A 24,310-nucleotide genomic window follows, 5' to 3' on the forward strand; every position below is an offset into this window, starting at 1 on the left:
CTAAAAATGTAGTAGTAGGATTTCCAGGCATCATTGTATGAAAATGTAAGGGATTATTTTGATGAGTAGAAAACAAAGACTAGGAGTTTCTTACATTTGTTGATGGTCCACCTATGGAAGCCATGCTACAGGTTTTGAGATACAAAGAAGAATTCTGCCTTGCAGTATTTAAAATCAAATGTAAGTTATAAATAATAAACACATGAAAGATTCAAATAATAATTTAAGACAATGGAAGAGATATATGTGATAAGGAAACATATAAAACTGCTGAATATGTTTAAGGAGTTCAGAGGAAGGAGAGAGATGATCCATATGCAATGAACATGGGAGTGCAAATATCTCCTTGATGTACTGATTTCATTCCTTTGGCTATATACCCAGAAGTAGAATTGCTGGATCATATGGTAGTTTTATTTTTAATTTTTTGAGGAACCTCCAACTGTTTTCCATAGTGGCTATACTAATTTACATTCCCATCAATAGTGTAAAAGGGTTCCCTTCTCTCCAGATCCTTTCCTACACTTATTATCTTTCATCTTTTTGATAATAGTAATTCTGACAGTTGTTAGATGATATCTCATTGTAGTTTTAATTTGCATTTCCCTGATTATTGGTGGTGCTGAGTACCTTTTCATATACCTGTTGGCCATTTGTGTCTTCTTTTGGTAAATGTCTATTCAGGTCCTTTGCCCATTTTTAAATTGGGTTGTTTTCTGGATATTGAGTTGTTTGCATTCCTTATACATTTTTGGATATTATTCCCTTATCATATGTATGGCTGCAAATATTTTCTCCCATTCCATAGGTTGTCTCTTCACTTTGTTGATTCTTTCCTTAGCTGTGCAGAAACTTTTTAGTTTGATGTAGTTCCCTTTGTCTATTTTTGCTTTTGTTGCCTGTGCCTGTCCTATTCAAGAAATGTTTGCCAAGATCAAGGTCAAGAAATTTTTCTGTTTTCTTGTAGTAGTTTTACAGTTTCAGGCCTTATGTTTAACTCCTTACTCTATTTTGAGTTGATTTTTATAAACGGAGTGAGATAAGGGTCTAATTTCATTCTTCTGTTTACAGATACCCAGTTTTCCCAGCACAATTTATTGAAGAGACTGTCCTTTCCCCATTGCATAATTTTGGAATCTTTGTCAAAGATCAGTTGACTGTAAATATGTGGACTTATTTCTGGCCTCTCTACCCTGTTCCACTGGTCTACATATCTGCTTTTATGCCGGTACCATGCTGTTTGATTACTATAGGTTTGTAGTAGATTTTGAGATCAGATAGTGTGATGCCTCCAGTTTTGTTCTTTTCACTCAAGATTGCTCTGGCTATTCAGGGTCTTTTTGGTTCCCTATATGTTTTAGGATTATGTTTTCTCTTTCTATGAAAATGTTATTGCAATTTTGGTAGGGATTGCATTGTATCTATAGCTTGCTTTGGGTAGTATGGACATTTTTATGATATTCATTCTTCCAGTCCACGAACACAGGATATATTTCCATTTATTTGTGTCTTGTTCAACTTATTCCATCAATGTTTCATGCTTTTCCTAGTACCAATCATTCACTTCCCTGGTTAAACTTATTTCTAAATATCTTTTATGCTATTGTAAATAGGATTATTTTCTTTGTTTCTGTTTTGGACAGTTCATTGTTAATCTATAATAATCCTACTGATTTTTGTATGTTGATTTTGTATCCTGCAACTTTACTGAATTTGTTGATTAATTTTAATAGTTTTTAGTAGAATCTTTAGGGTTTTCTATATATAAGATTATGTCATCTGCAAATAGACACTATTTAACTTCTTCCTTTCTAACTTCAATGCCTTATATTTCTTTTTCTTGCTCGATTTCTCTGGCTAGGACTTCTAGTCCTAGGTTGGATAAAAGTGAACATCCTTGCTTTGCTCCTGATCTTAGAGGGAAAACTTTAAACTTTTCACTGTTGAGTATAATATTAGCTGTGGGCTTGTCATATATGGCCTTTGTTGTGTTGAGGCACATGTCTTCTATACTTAATTTATTGAGAATTTAATCATGAAAGGATTTTGAATTGTCAAATACTTTTTCTGCCTCTATTGAGATGATCATATGGTTTTTTATCCTTCATTCTTTCAATGTTGTGTATCATATTTATTGAGTGCATATGTTGAACCATCCTTGCATCCCAGAGATAAATCCCACTTGATCAGGATGAATGATTCTTTTGTGCTGTTAAATTAAGTTTGCTAGTATTGTTTTTTTGAGGATTTTTGCATCTATTAATATGATAATATATTCATTACAAATATTGGCCTATAATTTAATTTTATTGTAGTGTCATTGTCTGGCTTTGATATCAAGATGTATTCATAATATGAACTCTACAAGTTTTGGTGGAAGCATATCTTTTCAAGAGTCTTGAGTAGATACCTAGGAATAAAACTGCTGAATGAAATGATAATTCTTTATTTAAATTTTTGAGGAACTGCCAGACTGTTTTCCATAGTATCTGTACCTTTTTACATTCCTACCAACAATGTATGTTGAGGCCCATTGCTTTTAAATTCCAAATTTCTAGGATACAGAATCTGGTTGACCCTTATTAATCTCAGTATGAGCTCCCTTTGGGTAAGGTATATACTCTGTACTATATAGCTCAGTTTGGGGGTAGACAATGGGGTGTGGAAGTAGAATGGTCATGAGATACAGTTATGTATGCAAAGGCCCATTGTGTAATAGTTCTCAGAGAAGAAGGGATAGTCTGGGTGTTTTGGAGTCCTCCCTTCCTGTCTAACCTCCTTCTCACCCCTAGTATACTACCTTTAAAATAGCTCTGAATCATGCAAGTGGTCAGTTGTTGAGAATTTGTTATTTTTAAATTGAACTGAGCCTTTAATTTTACTTTAGGCCAAGGCACAAAACTCTCTAGTGGCCAGTTAAAAGTAACATGTTCACTTTGAATAGCTATTCTTACATCAAACCTGTCAGGCATATGAAAACTCCAACTCAGTGTGGAGCTGTTAACTGATATGTGCAAGATCATAAAGTGAGTTAGTGATCATTCTGGAATTAGCATTTGGAACTTCAGTGCTTGTATTCTCAGGCCACTTGTTGGTTAGAACCTTAATTATTGTCCTTCTTTGTTATTTTGGGACCTAAATTCCCATTCTTGACCCAAATTCCCCTTCCCATTCATTCCTTTAGGGAATTTGTAGACAAAACCTCACTTACACTTGCAAAATGAGTTGCTTTATAAAAATCCCCGAATGCAGTCCAGTCCATCTGTTTTCTCTTCTATATTAACTTATTTGTTTCAGTAAATCCCCAGACAGTCCTCAGAGATATACAGTTATAGAAAGAAAACTGATTATGAAGGAAAGATTTTAGGGTCATTGAGATTTATTCCCCCTATATGCAAAGTCTGTGTAATGTGTGTAACAGCCTGAGATCACCTTGGCATAAAGCATGGCTCACGTTTGAGAAGCTGATCATGCAGCCTGTGCATGAGGAGAATAGTAAGCAAAGGATTCCCACTACATAAGGTTTAACAATCAGGAGCTTAAGATATTGCGATGGAAATGAGGCTGGTTGTTCAGCATTTTAACTGAGCATTACTCTGGAGCTTGTCTCCTAGTATTAAGGCTCTCAAAAATTATTGATTTGAATTTAAATGGAGAGAGGGATTTAACATTTGCCTTGCTTTCTGTGAAAGTCAAGATAAATTTACACCAGCAAATCTGAACCTAAGATAGGCTGTGTGTGTGTGTGTGTGTGTGTGTGTGTGTGTGTGACAGAGTAAGAAGGACAGAGAGAGATATTAAGTGATAAGTATAGACATCTGAGTCTGTAAGGTTAAATAATGATGGATAGTAAAACTTAGATAATTTTGACTTACTCCACATTATTTGTAATAATTTACAATCATTCAAAGTTAGGCAGCTGAGTCCTCGTGGAATAGCAATTCAAATGTTACATGAGTCTGCTTCTCAGCCTATGAAGTGTGGGCTGTGTTGCTTCTGCCCTAATCCTGTCTCCAAGAAGGCTTCCAGACACAGCAGGTGACACTGATGGATGGTCCCCACCTGGCTCTTTATTGAAACTCCACATTGTACACAGAAAGGGTGAGATAGTTGATGCCTCAGTCAGGAGTGGATAGCTAACAGGGCAATAGAAACTCAACCCAAAATTGCTGTCACAGCAGCTTGTTCTAGCTTTTGGCTTTGAGGTACAGCTACATCGCTTTGTAATTCAACAAATGCGGTGCTAAGAGACTGCTCCATTAAGTGCATCTGTAACCAGAAATCAGATGATCTGGGGCCCAGCTCCAACTGGATCTCTGTGACCTTGGGAAGATTTCTCAGTGCTTTTGCGATTATTTCTTCATCTGCCAGAGTGATGGGATGGATGTTAGACTTTCCTAATCAGTATTGACTTGTATAATGCACGTGAAAGTACTCTGAGAAAGAAAAGAAAAGCTATCATCAATGCAATAAATCTAGACAGGTCAGAATTCCCTCAGGGGCATTTCCCCTTCTAGGGTGGGGAAAGAGGCAGAAGAGAACTAATGTGCTTCTGAAGCAGGTATCACATATTTTTTCTCATTTAACCCCATCAAGGTAGGTGTTATTATTCCCATTTTGCAGATGAGTTAACCGAGGCTCAGAGAAGATAAGTGACTTGCTCAAAGTTGCTTTGACAGTTGGTACTCAGCAAAGGCAAGACTGGAAGAAGTGTGTCTGACTCCAAAGCCGAGTCTGAACTAGGTGATCCTTACCTCATTGCTCAGCTCAACATTCGCTTCTACAATAGCAACCTATCTTCCTTCCCTTACGTCTGCCACTTACCTGTTATATGACCTTGGGGAAATTGACCCCTGTAAGCCTGGTTCCTCATCTGTAAAAACAGAATTAATGCTACTCTTCTTGCAGGCTTGTGTGAGGATTAAATGAGTTAGTCTATGTGCAGTGCCTGGGCAGGTGTAGGCACAGAGAAGCTGCCTCATCTCTCCCCACATCCAGGCCTTTTTTCTCATCCACACTGCTGACTCTACAGTGTCCCTCAGTTCAAGCTGTGCCTCAAGGCTTTCCTTCTCCCTTCAGCAAGAAGAATTAGAAAATGTCACTGCACATTATCTTTCCAGTTTTACTGACAAACATTTTTTGAGAAACACCCTTAGATATTTTCTAAATTAGCACCTAAGCAAGTTCTCTGGGGGAGAACTACTCTTCAGTGGAGGGAATGAATGTGGCTTGAGCTGTTGCTCAGTGACAGATGACTCAGGGCAGAGATTTTTGACAGCATCGATCATTTTATTTATATTTTATTAATAGCTAAAAGCCATAGCCTCATTATTTTATACTAGTGCCCATTATTAATTCCATTTAATATTTATCAATAAGTGAAATGTTAATAAAATCTGTGAAATAACATTATTTATTTCACTTTAAGATGATGATTTGGATGCACACACTTAACTCCCCTTCTTTCCACCCAAATTTCATGTAAGATGGCCAAACAGAAATTGAAAACATCTGCAACAGAGCTAGAGAACAGAAAATGATGCCATCATCAAGCCAGAAACTTTAAGAAATTTCTATAAGATAAAGTTTACAAAAATCTAGATTTAGGTTTTTACTGTATAGTAAGAAAACTCTTTGTCTTAATCTGTTTTATGTTGCTGTAACAGAATATCTGAGGCTGGGTAATTTACAAAGTAAAGAGGTTTATTATTTAGCTCATGGTTCTGCAGGCTGGGAAGTACAAGAAGCATGGAGCTGGCATCCTCTTGGCTTCTGGTGAGGACCTCATTGCTGCTTCATGATGGAAAGCCGAAGGGGAGTGGGCATGTGCAAAGAGATCACATGGCAAAGGAGGAAGCAAGAGAGAGAAACTGAGGAAGCCAGACTCTTTTTAACAACCCACTGTCATGGGAACTAATCCATTCCTGTGAGAGGGAGAACTCACTCACTCTAGCAGGAAGGCATTCATTTATTAGAGATTCACCCCCATGACTCAAACACCTCCCACTAGGTCCTACCTCCCTATGTTGCCACATTGGGGATCAAATGTCAACATGAGTTTTGAGAGGGACAAACCATATCCCAAATCATAGTACTTTTATTTTATGAATTTTTTATGAAAACTTTGTTGTGGGTTGAATTGTGTCCCCCTAACAGATATGTTCAAGTCCTTACTCCCAGGACCCATGAATGTGGCCTTATTTGGAAATAGAGTCTTTGCAGATGTCATCAAGCTAAAGCAAGCTCATACTGGACTAACACCCTTATAAGAGGTGAGAGATTTGGACATAGACACACAGGTAAGAAAGCTGTGTGACAACGGAGGCAGAGATTGGAGGGGTGCCACTGCAAGATGAGAAATGCCAGATTGCCAGCCACCACCAGAAGCTAGAGAGAGGCAAGGAGAGGTTCTTCCCTGGAGCCTTCAGAGGGACCATGATTCTACCAATGCTTTGATTTTGGACTTCTAGTCTCCATAACTGTGAGAGAATAAACTTCTATTGTTTTAAGTCATCCAGTTTGTGGTAATTTGTTATGGCAGCCTAGGAAACTATAATAATACAAGCTTGATTAAAAACTTTAAAAAATGGATTCAGGGAAGTATTGACTTAGTTGCAGTTCAACACATGTGAAGGAAAGGTTCGTCTGGAAAAGAGGTGGATGAGTTCCCTTAGCAGAGCCCCAGATAATCTCCAAGCTCAGAGTAACAGGGCCTCAAGCACATGTGGAACAAATCTGAACCCTACAAATGACCTTGGGAAGTTGGATCTTGACTCCACGTGGAACAACTGGGCAGGGTACTCCACCCTTGCCATGACCTGCTAAGTCAGGTACAATGGAGGCATCATCACAGCAGGTTCCTATTATTTGACAAATCTGTGCCATTCAGAGAAAGGGCTGGCATGGAGGACCAGACCAAATACAGAAAAGCATCCACCAAGCACAGGAGTAAACTTACTTGCATATGCTCTTTCCTAACTTCGGGTCACAAACTAAACTGCCAATCTTATAAAAATAAAACCACAAAAGTAGGAAAATTTCCTTTTCTTGTTTGTCTGAAACTAAACAGTTTGAATAGAGTTCCATACAATTTCTAATAAGCTACCTTTCAAATTCCAAAATGGGAATAAGGTAGACATTCATTCATTAAACTCAAATTTTTATTGAGCACTTACTATGTGCCATGCATTATACTAGGATGAGAGTTTCATTGAGAGGTAACATATGCAAATATCAGAAGGCAACAGAAAGAGTACCTGGTACAATTGAGGAGCTGCAAGTATGGGTAAACAGGGAAATAGGGTAAATAGGCCTGGGAAATTTTTCAATAATTACTCAAAATATTCAAATAAAGGAAGCCAGTCAGAGCAATGAAAGGAAATGACCCTTTGAAATGGACTTAGTCCAAAAAATCAGAAAAAAAAAAACTTAGATCAATCACCAATTATTTTTAATGTTTCAATACAAGATTGGAGAGGACACTGTATTTATGAAAACAGAACAATCTGAGATTAGGAAATATTGCCATAAGATCAGAAATATAAGCATTAAACTAAAATTTTAAATAAAGGCAGTAGAGAGAAAATTGAATACTACAGTAAATTGAATTGGTGAATTAGTTGATTAGGTTGAGAAATTCTCCCAGAAAACAGAAGAAAATATGCAAGCATAATTATATGCATATAAAGGAAAGATATACAGAGGATAAATCCAACAGAGCCAAAATACCAAAACAAGAAGGTAGCTAGATAAAAGGTAACAATAAAGAAATAATAGAAAAAAGGTTCTAAACTTAAAGAAACATTTGAGTCTCCATATACCTATATACCTTCTAGGTATCAAGTAAAATTAGTGTTTATACTCCCACACAGCCTAACACAGTTTTCTTCCTGCACTCAGGCAAAAATAAAAACAAACAAAACAGATTACCTAAAAAGGGGAAAAAATAAGTGTTTCAGCATACTGTTTTTCCATCATACTAATTGCTGGAAGATAGGAAATAATATATATAGAATTTTTTTTTTTTTTGAGACACAGTCTCACTCTTTTGCACTGGCTAGAGTGCCGTGGTGTCTGCCTAGCTCACAGCAACCTCAAACTCCTGGGCTCAATCAATCCTCCTGCCTCAGCCTCCCAAGTAGCTGGAACTACAGGCATGTGCCACCATGCCTGGCTAATTTTTTCTATATATATTTTTAGTTGTCCAGATAATTTCCCTTTATTTTTTAATAGAGACAGGGTCTCACTCGTGCTTAGGCTGCTCTCGAACCCCTGACCTCAAGCTATCCTCCCGTCTTGGCCTCCCAGAGTGCTAGGATTACAGGCGTGAGCTACTGCACCCAATTTTGATGGGAAAAGTTACATGAAAATTTCTTATTCACTTTATGCATGAGGGCAATAGAAAATGTATTCTAAGATATCCGAAAACTCATTAAGTTTTCCTCTTCCTGAAAAATTTCCTTAAAGAAGTCCTATAACAATTCAAGAAAGAAATAAAAATAAATAACTCAAATTGGAGGAAGCCAGAGAATGACAGAACTTTTTGTAAGGAATGAGTGAACCAGTAAAATTTAGTATAGTGTATGTATAAACAATTGCTGTTAAATGATAACCTGTATCTAAAAAGATAATTTATTTAGATAAAAACTTGGGAGTGTAGAGGAAGATGGAAGAAATGAATAGAAGCTCTGCAAGGACATGAATTTTGTCTGATTTGCTTACTACTTTATCCCCAGGCTTAGAACAGTGCCCAGCACATAGTAAGTGCTTAATGAATGAATGAAAAGTCTGCTAAATCTCTATAATCAATTAGCATGAAAAGCCCCTATTAATCAATAATGAAAAGACAATTGGATAGAAAGATGAGATAAAAACACAGTTGTGAAGAAAAGAAAAGCCAAATGGCTAAAGAGAAAAAAGAAAAGATGCTCAGCCTAACTAGTAGTCAAGAAAATGCAAATTAAAATAACAAAGCTGTACCAATGCCCATCTACCAATCTGATTGCTAAAGATCAATATGTCTGACAATATCAAGTGTTGGTGACTATATGGGGAAACAGGAACTCAGTATATTGGTGAGACTTTAAATTGTACTAAAAATTTGGATAATTTGGCAATCCAGGCAGGGGTGGGGAATCTGAGATCTCAAGGCCACATGTGGCCCTCCAGATCCTCAAGTGTGGCCCCTAGACTGAATCCAAACTTCACAGAACAGGCTGGGTGGCATGGCTCATGCCTATAATCCTAGCACTCTGGAAGGCTGAGGTGGGATGGTCATTTGAGGTCAGGAGTTCTAGACCAGCCTGAGCAAGAGCAAGACTCTGTCTCTACTAAAAATAGAAAAAATTAGCCGTGCATGGTGGCACGTGCCTATAGTCCCAGCTACTCAGGAGGCTGAGGCAGGAGGATCGCTTGAGCCCTGGAGTTTGAGGTTGCTGTGAGCTAGGCTGACATCATGGCACTTTATCCGGGGTAACAGAACAAGACTGTCTCAAAAAAAAAAGACCAAAAAAAAAAAAAACCAAACTTCACAGAACAAATCCCTTTATTAAAAGAATTTGTTTTATAAAATTTGGATTCAGTCAAAAGGCCACACTCAAGAATCCAGAAGGCCAAATGTGGCCCCAAGGCCACAGGTTCCCCACCCTTGCTTGAAATGTTCCCCACATGACATTAAGTATTATTTGTAATAGTGAGAAAGCATTGGTAGGTGTGTTGGGGAAGATTTCGATTTGAACAATAGTTGAATGGTGCTACTGGTATTTAGCACCTGGGGCAAGGATGCTAAACATCTATAATTTGCAGGTCTGCTCCCACACAATAAAGAATTAACCAGCTCCAAATGCCAATTATATCCCTTTGAGAAATAGTGAGTTAGGAATTGCATTCTGCTAAGGGTAACAGAAAATGCTACAGTGGTTTAAACACATAAGCACTTTCTTTCTCTTATGTATCAGAAAGTCTGGAGGTTGTGGGCATTGGTTCAGTCTCTCAAGGATATCAGGACTGTGTTTCTATTTGCCTTTCCCTCATAGGCTCACAACCATTGCTAAAGTTCTAGCCATCAAGTCCAGTGTCCAACAGGAAGAAAGATGGGCTGGAGAAGGAAAGGGCAATATCTATATTTGGAAAGCAAGACTTGTCCAGAAATCCTCAGCAGACTTCTACTTAAGTTTCATTGTACCACATGGCCTTGCTTTCTGCAAGAGAGTTTAATTTCTGGCTTTGCAGATACTAGAGGAAGGAAAGGTTTGGGAAAAAAAAGATTTGGAACGGGTGTTAAGTAAACCAACCCACAGTATTTGCTGCAAAAGTGAGTAGGTTAAATTTTCATACTAAAGTAAAAAGAGTGGGTATATCAAGGTTCACTGAGGAAAACAGAAACCACTCTGAGTATTTAAAACAAGCCAGGTATGGTGGAACACTCCCATAGCACACACAGCTATTTGGGAGGCCGAGGTGGGAGGATCACTTGAGGCCAGGACTTTGAGGCTGCAGTGCCCTAATATCACATCTGGGAATAGCCGCTATACTCCAGCCAGGGTAAAATAGCAAGATTTAAACTGAAAACAAAGGGAATTTAATGCAGAAAGTTGGTTACACAAAGGGTAGAAGAGCAGAGAAGCTAAATAGGAGACAGTTAGGTAGGCCCAAAGATTACAGCCTCAGGAAGCCACTACCTGCTCAATATTGGAAAGACAAAGGGAGAAGGCAGAATTGCTAAGGTCACTTAGCAGAAGCTGGAACCAGGACAGGCCCATCCATTAGGAGCTGCAGCCAGAGAGATGCTGCAGCTGTTGCAGAGAACAACAATGAAGCTAGGGGGAGAGAAATAGCTTGGCTTATCTCTTTCTCCCTCTGGTTCTTCTGTTGGCCAAACCCAGCTAGAATCCAGCTGAGTCTGTAGGCACCTCACTGTGATGCAGAACTGAGCAAGAAAAGGACACGCAATAAATCAGAGAGCAAACAGGTCCAGAACCAAGTGTACTAGGTCGAAACAAAACATACCTTTATATAAAGTCAAGATAGGTATGGACAGTAAAAGTAAATCAGGGGTGACAAAATTAATATCAGATGGTGATATAAAATTCAAGGCTCAGGACATTACATGAGATGAAGAAGGGGTTTGTTCTCCCTCCCTTCCTTCCTTCTTTCCTCTTTCTTATTTTCTTTCTTTTTTTTTTATTGCTAACAGGTGCGATCCATAACAAAGACAGAAATCATTGAAACTCTAAGTGCTCAATAGTATGGCATCATATATATCAAAACCTCTTAGGGATACAAAGAGAAATCTATAAGAACTACACATAGAGGGTGACTTTAACCTCTTTGATAGATCAAGAAAGTGAAAGTAAATAAGAGCACTCAACAATAGTTCACATTAAGATATATGGCAGCAGCCAAAACTAAAATCAGAGATATTCACAGTTTTAAGTGCTTTTATTAATATACAAGAAAAATGAAAATAAATGGATTCAATTATTGTTTCAATTCAAGAGAACATAAAAAAACCAATATAACTTTAGGAAAGCAAAAGAAGTCAATAAAAATAAAAACAGAAATCAATACATTTAAAAGAGTAGAATTGATAAATTTGCCAAGAGCCTATTTCAAAAAGATCAATAAAAGACATAAACTCTCAGAAAGCCTTATCACAAAAAAGTGAGCAAAGACCCAAACACAGAGCATTAAGAATAAGAACAATAATATAACTGTAGATATTGAGATCAAACACATTGTGAAAGCCATTCTGTATATGAATTAATCCTAATACATTTGAAAATCTCAATGACAACAGTGACATTATAGTGAAAGAAAAAATTTACACAATTTAACGAGGGCTCACTATGGTTCTTGAGGCCTTGCAGTTATACTCTGTCATGGAACCAGTAGTTCTTATATATGACATCTATCATGATGTGATGCAAGTGAATTTACTGAATGATTTCCCCTATTATACTATAAGCTTCCTGAGGGCAAGGACCATGTCTTATTTGACTCTGCCTGTCCAGTATCTAACTAAAGAATACACTGCAGATGCTCATGTGATGTTTGTTTAAAAAATTTCTTCTTTCCTCCCTCCCTTTTTTTCTCCCTCTGCCCTTACTTTTTTCCATCTTTCCTTTCCTTCTCCAACACCCTGAAAAATAACCAAGAATCAAGATCCATTTAGCTTAAAATAAAGAGCACCCTATTTATCTCACTCTTTACATCCTATTGATGATCTATTAAATTCTCTATAGATCCTGTTGCGTTTCAAAGGAGACATGTATATGTAAGTTCCTGTGTGGAGTCCACAGAGGGTTCCTCTGGGGCAACACTGCTTATCAGGAGCTGCCCAGAGCTGGTGACTCACAGAATGGCCCAGCAGGCCCTGGCTGTTGCTAGGAAACCATGGTTCCCTTGTGGAACCCAGCACCACACTTGCAGGTTGTCCCTGATAACTTAGAGGAAATGAAGAGCTGTCAGAAAAGGTGGAAGGAAAAACAAAAAGCTAAAATGAAGAAAGTAATTTTCCTTGCCCAGCACTAAATGACAAGTATCTATGGGGATTAGAGACAAAAATAGTCAAAAGAGAGTTTGGCACCATTAACAACAAACACTTTTTGCTCTTGCTGCTTTTGATGTTGTAAAATGTGCTGCGAGAACATGGCCGAGAAGGCGTCTGTTCTGCAGACAGTCTTGGGGGTTCTGGAACTTTGGTTGTGGCAGGGTCTGGGGAAGTGATGGAGGGTTCTCCCTCAGGATCCCTGTCCACACTCTTGATTTGGAGCTCTCTGGCTGCCTACTCAGCTGACTTTTGCAAGTGATTGCCTGCCTTGGCTTCCAGCACACCTTTGACCAATTGCAAATCAGTGTTGCCCAGATACAACCAGAGAGGAAACAGCAGAATAATAATAAAAGCATACAGCAGTGGTTCTCAAATTTGTGTATCCGAATTACTGGGGTTTGTTAAACATAGATTGCTGGGCCCTACCCCAGAGTTTCTGATTCAGTAGCACAGGTGGGGGGTGAAAATTTATGTTTCTAATTAAGTTCCCAAGTGACACTGATGCTGTTGGTTCTGTGACCATACTTTGGAAACCTCTGCCTTAGACGATTAGACCTTATAGGAAATTGACAAATCATTTAACTGGTAAAGAAACAGAGGTCCAAGGAGGGGCGGTGGATAGCCCAAGGTCACTTAGCTACTGGTGGTGGGCTCAAACTCAGACTTCCTGAATTGAACACGAGTGCTTTCTCCACTATAAAATGCTGTCCAAGCTGTGCCTCTTTAAAAATTCTCCAAAAGACTCCAGATGGCTGCCAACAGGGGTGGTCCTATCAAGTGAATGCCAAGTTGCTAAATCCAACCCCGATAGCGACAGCTTTGAATATGAAGCCAGAGACAGTTTGCAAAAGCCTTTGTGTTCTTCGCAGCGTTGTCTCTCATCTTTCTAAATACTGCAGATAGAAAAGGAAGCATGTTGAGGAGGAGCAGACACAGCTAAGCAGGGCTCCGACACATTTCCAAAAGGCATGCCTCCAGGGCCATGCTGCCAAGCTAGGGCTGCTGATGGGAAGCCCCACTGGCTTTGGACTCAAAGCACAAGGCAGGCCCTCCCCTGCCCGCCCCCTACCCCAGCCTCTGTGTGTGCTAAGATGGCTTCAGAGATATACTTAAAACAAAAAACAAACACTCATTCTTTCCACATTTGCTTGAATATGGGCTTCATCAGCCATCAAGGCTAATTGTAAGCTGTAGGATGCAAAAAGAATTAAAGTCAGCCAAACAGCATTTTATTAACAAGGCCTGGCTAGAGCAAAACTAGGATGAGCACAGAGTTTGTCTTTGGCTCCCCTGGTCTCCTCTTTGACCCTCTCATGACTCTCCAAGGCCCTCCACTCTTCTCTGCCCTCCTTGATTTCTATTCTTGTAAGACCTTGTTCTTCATTTACTTTCAGCTAAACTCTGCTGAGGTATGAGATGAAAGAAACTTAAGGGTTTGTTTGCCCATGGGTCTTTCAATTTTAATAAAAGACATTTGAAAATTAAATACCCTTTGATGCTTAAAGAAAATGAAGCTCTAATAATGAGATTTTGGATATAATGTGGGAGTAGAGGGGGAGAATCACTAAGAACGAGGACCTTTCCCTGAATTCTTTATACTGTACCTCATAGGTGGCCACAATTGGTCTCCCACTAAGGCTGAAGCTTATCTTGTGCATTGACAATACCAACAGAGGCTAATAATGCCTTACGAGCCATCCCTTGAATTTCGAGTGCTTCTATTCCCACAAAAACTTTGTTTCCACTAGATGGCATTCAGATAGGGCTGGTGGACAAAGTCTTATTCCTATAGCTTAATGATTCTAAGAAAAATGAAGTAGAAAGTTCCTCCTTCTTGCCAGTATTTTAACTTTGTCCATGTTGTCTCCGCCTCATGGAGTGAACTGTATGTTTGTGACTGCTTTTGAGTGAGTACAGAAATACATGACATTTTACTTGTGTATGGCACTTCATAGTTTTCAATGTGCTTTGCACACATTATCCTCTGTGAGCTTACTTCTTGAATTTGTGGAAATTATCGTTTCCATTTTACCTCTAGGAAACAGAGGGTCAAATACACCAGCTAGAAAGTAGCAGAGCTGGAACTTGAATCTAAACCTTTTTATTTCTCATTCAAAATAGACCATATTTCATCTAAAAACAGTAAATCAGGGATGTATGATAGAGAAGACAGAAGTTAGCTGACTGAGTGGGCAGAGAAACCCTTAGAGGACTAACTGAAGTTGGGAAGTGAGTCTGGTCAGCACATGAAAATAGAGAGAAGGGGGACATTATGGTGGGAGCCCTCCCTCTGGTGATACCAGTGGATGCCATGATTTGTGTGCCTTAGGTCCAGAGTAGTGGGGTGGACAACATAGTGTAGTCTGTAACTTGCAGGAAGGCAGGAGATTAAGAAATGTAGGTTGGACTGGCAGAGAGGAAAGATAGAGCAGAGGATTTTGCTTCTGAGACTTGACTCATGCAACCAAGACAAGTCCTGCCAAGGGGAGGCTGCTTCTAAATCACATTTGGGCTGGGAATGCAGAATGTCTGAGCACATAGAAGGGCTTGTGCTGACCGATATTTCCCAGGAATTATCTGTACATTGTCTACTCACTGCTCAATACAAGTGTTATACAGTGGTGTGTTTCATTAATATTGCCTTGTCATAGAGTACTTGTCCTCTATTTCAGATGTTCCCAGGGATGCTGGGAGAAGGGGTTACGTTAACCAGCAATATCCCATGTATTTGATTACTCCTGGGAAATTAATATAGCGATAGCATTGACTAAGGAAGTAAGAGAAGAAGGAAGGCATTTCTGGTGTGTGGATTAACAGGCACAAAGGTACTAAAATGGGAATGAGCTTAATCTGTGGGAAAGAATAAAATCTCCTGCCTTGTCAAAGTGGAGAGTCTGGGAGCAACAGAAAGTAAGGTTGGATGGGTAACTGGAGACTGGATTATAGGGCCTGGTATGCCACATTGCAGAGGGCCGCCTTGACAGTGGCATTTGGGTGTCACTGGAGATTTCAGTGTCATTCTAGGTGATTATTTCAGCAATGCACAGGATGGCTGGGAGTGGGGAGAGTCTGGGGGCAGAGAGAAAAGACTTAAGGATACTGGAGTAATTTTTGTATGAGGTAATAAAGGGCTGAACTTGTGTGGAGATGGAGAGGAAGGACAGATGCGAAAGATACTAAGATGAGTCCCTTTTCTTGCCAATGAGAAAGTCAATTGTTTGTTGATCATGTTGTCCCTATGGGGTTTTCCTGCTATGCTCTTAACCTCACATTCTTGCTGCTTGTTTTCTCAACGTGGTCTCCTGTTGTCTTAATGGAGCAGTGGAGCTCTGCTCATTAAAACTATGCAGCATTTTACAAGTATCACTCATTTTAAGTAACTGATTTTATAGCATTTCAAACCTGCCAAGTTGATAAATTAGGCACTGTACTATTTTACACAATCTGGAGTCTCAGATTTAGGGAATTTTGAAAATTGGCAAATCCTGTGGCAAATGGCAGCACCTGCTGGCAAATATGATATTACAGGCTGACTCTAGTAGACAGTGTAATGGCCCAGAAAATGATGAACAAAGAGAACAAAGCTGCAGGAGCTGGAAGCCTTGAGGAAGGGAAACCATAGGCTTGGGAGAAATTAATGTATTCTGAGGAAAGATGGGAAAAGCAATCGGTGATGGCAAGAAAACCCAGGGAAATCAATTCAGAGAATTTTTTAAAGACCCTAATGTGTGTCTATCACTATGCTAGGTGCTTTGAACAATATAAATGTGGTATCAGACAAGGTTCCAGACCTCATTGGCCATTATACATCTAGAATGATACATTCCAAAGATTTAAATATTGCAACAAGTTCCTTTAGGATAACATTACAACTAGCATTTCAAGAGTCTGACTACCCTCCCCAAACCTTCTTCAATAATAATTTTGTATTTAATGTATTTGAGAATTATTTTCTTAGGAATTATTTTCCCTGTGAAAACAATTTTTCATATCATACTAGAAATTGGTGTATGTGTATGAGAGGGGACATGGATTCACTTTACAGCCCTTGCCACATTCTGTAAAGTCAGGTTTCCCACACTACATGATTCAAGGAAAATAACGAAAGTCTTTGTAAGGTTTGGTCATAGATTTCCGGGGAGAGTGGTGTGCAAGAAACCTCCATACCTTCTTGTTTGTTTATATTCCACCTTTTTTTTTCCAGAAAGAATTTAAGACATCTTAAGGTAGACAATGGTCAGAAAAGTGTAAAGAACTAACCATGTGCAAAACTTTATACTAGCTATGGGAAAGGATAAAATGAGACATGACACATAGCAACTACCCTTAAAGAATCTGGTTGGGAAGATGGGAGTAGATGTAAAAAGTTAATGAATAAAAGATTATCTATCAAAAATGTAATATATTAAAGAGCATAGTTTCTGGAGCTGACTGACTGGATCAAAATCCTGTCTCTGCAGTTCTCTAGCTGGGTAACCTTGGGCAAATTAGATAAACTCTGAATTTCTGACCCATAAAAGGGGGATGATAATAGTACCTACCTCTTAGTGTTGCTGTGAGTTTTAAATAGGTTAATATGAAAGCAGTATACAGAGCCTGGCATATAAGTAAGCATAATACCTGTTAGCTACTATTATTATGAAAAGTGGTAAATGAGTGGCATATTCAGCAATCTCTGCAGGAGTTAGCTGGAAATTCTTTTGGGAAATAGTGACTAAATAAAGAAATAGTGTTTAGAAGAAAAGAGCACAGAAAGATGAACTGGGGAGGCTTACTGGAAGGGTGGTGGTAGTTCATATAAGCTGAGTTTTTGAAAAGAAGTAGAATTTATATAAAAGAAGAGGCAATCAGAACACCCTGAGTCATAGTACAGAGACAGAAATGCTTGTAGCCTGTTCCAGGGATGGGAAGAGAAACTGATCTGGATGGAGCAGTGTCGGCATAGTGGGGAAGTAGTTGAAGCCCTATGTTGGGATGATCATGTAAGGCCTTGAAAGCTGGGCTAAGTCAGAACTTTACTCTGAAGACTCAGGAGCCACAGGTGGGTTTGAATGGGATAACATGGCACACTAGGAAAATTAATCTGTGCTATCAGGATGAAGGATGCAAGGCCAGGAGACTGGTCAGAGGTTAAGTCAGTATAAGACCAGAAGTGCAACAATGAGAGTCTGGACAAGGGGAAAGGCAGATAGAAGGGTGACGAGATGGACTTCACTAAGGAAGACCTGACAACACTAAATATAGGGACCAAGGGAGGGGGTAAGGAGATCCTACTGTTTGAGGCTGAAGACGTTGGAATAGTTGAGATATTATTCAGTGAGCTAAGGAGGATGTGGCTGGGGATGCCACAGATGATAAGTTTTATTCTGTACATGTTGATGTTGAAGTGATAGAAAAAAAATGAACCTTCATAATGTCTGGGGCAATTTCTATCAAAAGTCTCAGACAAACGTCCTTAGCAGTTCTAGGGAAGAGGGGCCCTTTGTATATGCACTACATCCCTAGACAAAAATCCAAATAATTTTCTTAACTTTTCATTTTTGTGAATGTAATGTTATGGGACGAGCGATTTCACTTCTTTTAGGCTAAGTCTGGATAGTGTCTGTCTGAGTTGCTCAAAAAGCACTTGAGCAATGTATAGTTTTCATCATTATTAGCACTAAGTCTGGCCCATCCATCTGGCTAATTCACATTCGGTCTTTTGTGCTGGCTTTCTGCCTGAGGACCCCAATGTCTCACCTTCCAATTTAGCATTAATATTAATGATGACTGCTAGAGCAGAAAATCAGATCAGCATGCAAAGTCATAGATCTGTTCCCTGAAGAGTTGCTGGTTTACTCAAATGCGAAGGTCTGGGGTGTTTTTGTCCTTCAAATGAAGTCTGGTGATGAAAAGAACTCCTTTCCTCCAGTGAAAGGCTGATGCCATTAGAGATGGTTTGCTCTTTGCAACCTCATTTAGCAGTGCACTAACCAGTGGTTCATTAAGCTATAAGCAGCTGTGTAGTGGCACCAGAGACTTCTGAGGGCACTGGGCTGAGATAGTGGCTTCACTGTTTAACTTCTGAGTCTGGGGCCATTTAGAGCTCTGTAGGAAGAACAGAATAGAAAGTGCACTGAAACTGAACATGGCCTGATTTGCCCTAACATTGAATTAAGCCTATAGGCTCTGAAATACAGAAATAGTAATAACATTACACATAAAACAAGATGGGGTAAAGTTTGCAAGGAATCATTTGTTTTCCCATTTCAAGGTTTGAGTAGTCATATGTAATGGGGTAGAAAGTAAAGTAGAAATAAAAATTCTAATCTATAGCCTGGCCAAATTGTGGTTAAATGCATTTCTGTGTGTCTTAGGCTTTTACCTAATTTTTTTTTCCTATGTGGTGTTGTGGATGGGTTCAAAATTATCCTCAGGTTATGGAATTTTTCTGATGTACAATCTGTTCACCTGTTCTCCTTCCACTTATAAGTCAGCAATGCCCCCAGTGGCAGTGAGCACAAATAGCTCAATATGTTTTGAGTCATACTTTCCATTTTTATAACTTTTGCTTGTTTTATAGTCTAATTTTAGGCCTGGCTTATTTTTTCCTTTCTGAGTGCTATATTAATAAAACTCACAATGCCTTGACGGTAGCAAAGCATCAAATATTCAATGAATGACTGTTTCATAATCATAGTAGGTAGGAAAGAGCTCAGGAAGAAAGCTGTTCCCCCACTATCGTGATGTTATTGTGCAAGCAGTATAGGCACAAGAGTAAGGCACATTCAAGTTCCAATTCCATGTGACCATATGCTAATTACTTAAACTATCTGTATCTTAATTTGCTTATCTGCTAAATGGGTGAGTATGATCTTCATAGAATCATGGTGAAGAATGAAGAGATAACATATGAGAAATGCCTAACATAATAGCATATTAATAGGGCCTTAGAAAGTCTTTGCTGAAGAAACTAATAACTCCAAGGGACAATTTCAGAAGACACGGACAATATTCCAAATACAGCAAAGTTTCTGAAGTGCCATGCTGATGATATATCCATCATGGTGCTAGATACATATCATAATCTTCTCTTTCCATATACATTTTTAATTGCTAGATTTGTGATGAAAGGGAACTTGGATATATCCTAAAACGATGTGAAGTCTTTCTAAAGGTGAATTTAAAGGGATTAACTCTCTTCTTATAATAACAAGGCCAATAGCAAAACTGGGCTGTATAAGGTACATTCCAACTTGCCATGAGAACTTAAGATTGCTTAAAATGATGAATAAACAAAAAAGAACCCACGTGAGGAGAGCTGTATGAAAACTTCAATGTCTTGAAAGAGCATGTGCAGATGATACTGTGGTATCATGGCCTGGAGATTGGACTACTGCCTCCTTGAGAGCCACCAAGGATGTGCATGTTCTCTTGGACTTCCCAGATCATTCGTGGGTATAGTGCCTTTAATCAGGATGAAGAAAGATAGTATAATGCACCTATTTTTGTTTTAGGGCTTAATTAATTTTTCTTTCCAAAGTAGTGAGGTACAATTATTTCTGGGAAAGAAGAGGAGCTTCATGCTGAGAGGAATGTTAGACAAGGTGGCCTTTCCTGTCAATTATCCATAACTCAAGCCATCAGAGAACAGAGACAAGCTCAGAACTAATAAACAAACCACTCAATACATAAGGTAAAAATGGAAGCCCACAGAATACTTTTGACCAAATATTCTTTAAACTTAATGTTAGCCATGAAAATTGAGCATGTAGTACTTAGGAAGACTAACTCAACAAGCATCAAAGCCAGTAGGTACATCCAAAATGTTACAATGTTATAATTTAACCCCTCTTTTATTGAAAGTTTTGGCTCACTTCTCAGTCATGCAGTTTTTTTGGATCCTAAATCTTAATTCATATTACCTCTCAAAGGGAGAAACTTACCATTTCTCAACATTAAACACACACACTAAAAGCTGCCTTACTAGGTATTAGTATTAAGGTACCTTCTTTTTAGCAGTCAGCTGGAGTGTCTGTTTTCTAGGTGCAGTTCCAAACTCCTGGACAGAGTTATGAGGCTGTATCCAACTTACTTGTAACTACTCAAACATGACAATGGGGAACTCCTGAAGATGGCAGCAGCACTTTAAATTTCAGCAGCCTAGAAGGGCCTGTGGTTAACACAACCAGAAATCAAATGATGCCGGCAGTCTCCTGTGTGTTGCCCCTGCTCTGCCACCAACATTTTCAGCCACTATTTCAGATTTTAACTTTGCCTCTTTGAGCCTTGCACAGCATAGAGCATAGAGAGAAGGACTTACAGCTTGAGAATTTTGTATCTAATCCTCTTTTTATCAAAGAAGGAGGGAATTTTTAAAACTTTAAACACCACCAGCCCCTCCACTTTTCTTGTAAATGTGGATTCTTTCTACACTTGAGTATGAAACTGGAGGAATAAAAACAGAGGTTGCAGATCATTCACTGATTTTTAAAATGATATTACTCTCTACTGGCTAGCTATACTATTACTCAAAGAATGAGCAAATTATTCTTTCTGCTTTCTGTTGCCGAAATGCCCATTAAAGAAAATTAATGTTTATTCTGTAATTGCTGAAAACTATGAGTTGTAATGCCTGTGTGCAAGAGGTGTCCCTGAAAATAAATTTGAGTTTTTCCCATTTGATTTGGAAAGCTATATTACTCATATAATTTTCTTTGTGGAGCTAAAGATCTAAAACATATTTTCTGGGCTGATTATTACATTTATATTTAAAATTATTCTTAACTTAATTAGATATTTAAATTGTAAAGGCAATATGAGCTTATATAAACAAACAATTCAGAAATATATATAGAAGTTAATAATCTTCCTGCTCTATCCTACTTCCTCACATATCTGGTATCTATGCTCAATAAAACAAAAGAAGTAGGATTGTATTGTACACATTATTGCAACTTTCCCTGGATCAATAGATATAAATTGAACTCATATAATAGCTGCATACTATTCCATAGTATAGATATAACTTAATTTATCCAAGCGTAGCTCCTATGATGGTCAATTATGCTATTTCTAGTTTTGTCATCACCACAAACAATGCTGCAATTTCACGTGTAGCCTTATATTACTGATAGCCCAGAGTCTCCAAAGTGGAATGTTGTGCAGAGGATTTTGTGTACTGTAAATTTTAGTGCATACTACCAGATTACCTTCCAGAATGCTTGCAACAATATGAGTGTTCATTTGCCCACATCCTTACCAGCACTTGATGTAACCTATATTTAAAATTATTTTGACAATCTGTTGGATAGAAACTGGTATCTTGTTTGAATTGGGATTTCCATGGCAAGACTGCATAGCATAGTATCTAAGAGCATGGACCTAGAGCCCAACTGCCTGGCTGTGCCGTGTATTAGCTGCACACTCTGTGACCTTAGCAAATTACTTAACTTCTTTGTACCTAAGTTTCATCATTCCCATAGAAAATGGGAAAAATAATAGTGCCTACCACGTAGGATTATTATTGGGATTAATTCAGTTAACATTTATAAGGACTTAGAATAGTGCCTGGTGCTTAGAGCAGTGCTTGACACATAATTACTATATGAACTAAATAAATTCATTCTAGTGATAGTGAACCTCTTTTTATACATTTATTAACCATTTGCATTTCTTCTACTAAATATGAATGTCAAAACGTTTAATTTTTAGTATAAAGAAGTGAATGGATTTTTTTTTCCACTTTTGAAATTAGATCAATCCTACAAAAAAGCACAGTACCCCTTACCTCCCTTCATTGGGAAATATTTCACTGCCTGGAAATGCCAGATGTGGAGTAGAATTTGCCTAAAATGTTTGAAAAAGAAGGAAAATAGAAAGGCTTTTGAAAAGAGAAGCAGAATTTTCTAAGTAAAAGAACATTAGTAGGGAATTAATACCTACTAATATAAGAAATGATTTGAACTTTTCTTCCCTAATAGGTGAGACCTCAGTTTACCTGGATAGAGATTTAAGTCTATTATAGGCTTTTCAGAGAGAGAGAGATGAGGCAGTTGGAAATCAATTTAATTGCCAGGAGTATAACATTACAGGTGAAAAAGAGTGAATTTGATATCTTGCATTTCAGGATAGCTCAGCTTTCCTGTTGAGATTACTAACCACATACCTCCCTTCTCAACTGGTTATTTTTCACTTGGGTTTGTACTCTACAGGGAATCTTGTATTATTTATCAGTCACATAAATCTAAAAACATCCAGCATCAGGCTTGCTTAAATGTCAGAGACAACTATTTCTTGTGTTCTTTTTCTCAGCTTCTATCAGCAACATGCTCTTTTTATGTTTTTCTACACTTTCAGTACGATGGAGAGATGCTCTTTCATAAGGCATTGGTTTCCGTCTGTTTCAGTTAAATTCAAATTTGAGTAGTTATATTCCATTTCAAAATTATGAGAGAGAAAGGAGAAACAGAGAGAGGGAGAGGCTTGACAGAGGCAGGGGTGAGGTGAAGGGAGGTGGAGACTTTTTAAACCACTCTCATTGGCATTTTTGCAGTATTCTTAGTCAACATCAAATTGATTTTTATCAACCGTAGAAATAATGATAAGCAAAATGAGAATGTTTATGGAAATGCCCTTCCTTCATAATCTCAACTTGGAACATCCTGATCTCCTACCACCATCTCCTATTTTTCCAGCTCATAGCCTCTAGTAGTCAGACTCCAACAGCTCTTGGACCCTTGACTCTATTACCCGTGCAATGATCATTACCTCCCTCATGTCTTGACTTCCCTCCTTAATAGGCTGTCTTATTCTCTTCAGGCTGCTGTAACAAATACCTTAGACTGGGTACCTTATAAACAACAGAAAAGTATGCTCACAGTTCTGGAGGCTGGGAAGTCCACGATCAAGGTGCCAGCACACTTGGTGTCTGGTGAAGGCTCTCTGCTTCATAGATGGCCCCTTCTTGCCACGTCCTTACATGGCAGAAGGGGCAAATAAGCTCCCTCATGCCTCTTTTATAGGGGAATTAATCCCAGTCACAAGGGCTTCACCCTCATGACCTATTCACCTTTCAAAGGCCCCACTTCTTAAGACTAGCACATTCATATCAACATGAATTTTGGAGGAATACAAACATTCAGACCATAGCACAAGCTTAGATCCTATAGCTCACTACCAGAATCATTTTCTGGCATATATTCTCAATTCTCTTGCTCCTTTCTATTCCCATCATCCTGCTCTGAATTAATTACCACAAACCTCAAGTGGATTGTGCAGTCAGTCAGTCTTACAGCATTTCCTTTGTCAATTCATTCCCTCCCTCCATCCTAGACCATCATCTCATACTTTCTTCTCTTCCCTCCAACCTCCGGCACCCCTCCCTACTCTTCACTCTCAGCTCATGACCTAATTTCTTATTTCCCTGAGAGTATATGAGCAATCAGAAGAGAAATTCCACATGCTCTCACCACCAGAACTCATAACCTAGCTGCATCTGTGCCCACAAACCAGTTTTCATTGTTGTTGCTCTGGGAGAAATATCCCTGGCCCTCTGAAGGAGAGTTCTTCCACTCGTGTGCTGGATTCTGCATATCCAGCCTGACTTACTCAAGGACAGCACTTCTGCAATTTCACATTCTCTCTCCTGCATGATCAGCTTCCTTCTCCTTGATCTTTACCATCAGCATACAAACATGTTCCATATCCTATCTTTAAAAAATTTTTCAATATAGGTGTTGATCAAAAGCTTTACAAACAGATTACTGTATAGTCAATTTA

The sequence above is a fragment of the Lemur catta genome, chromosome 1 (assembly GCF_020740605.2).
Source record: "Lemur catta isolate mLemCat1 chromosome 1, mLemCat1.pri, whole genome shotgun sequence".
Taxonomy (NCBI): Eukaryota; Metazoa; Chordata; class Mammalia; order Primates; family Lemuridae; genus Lemur; species Lemur catta.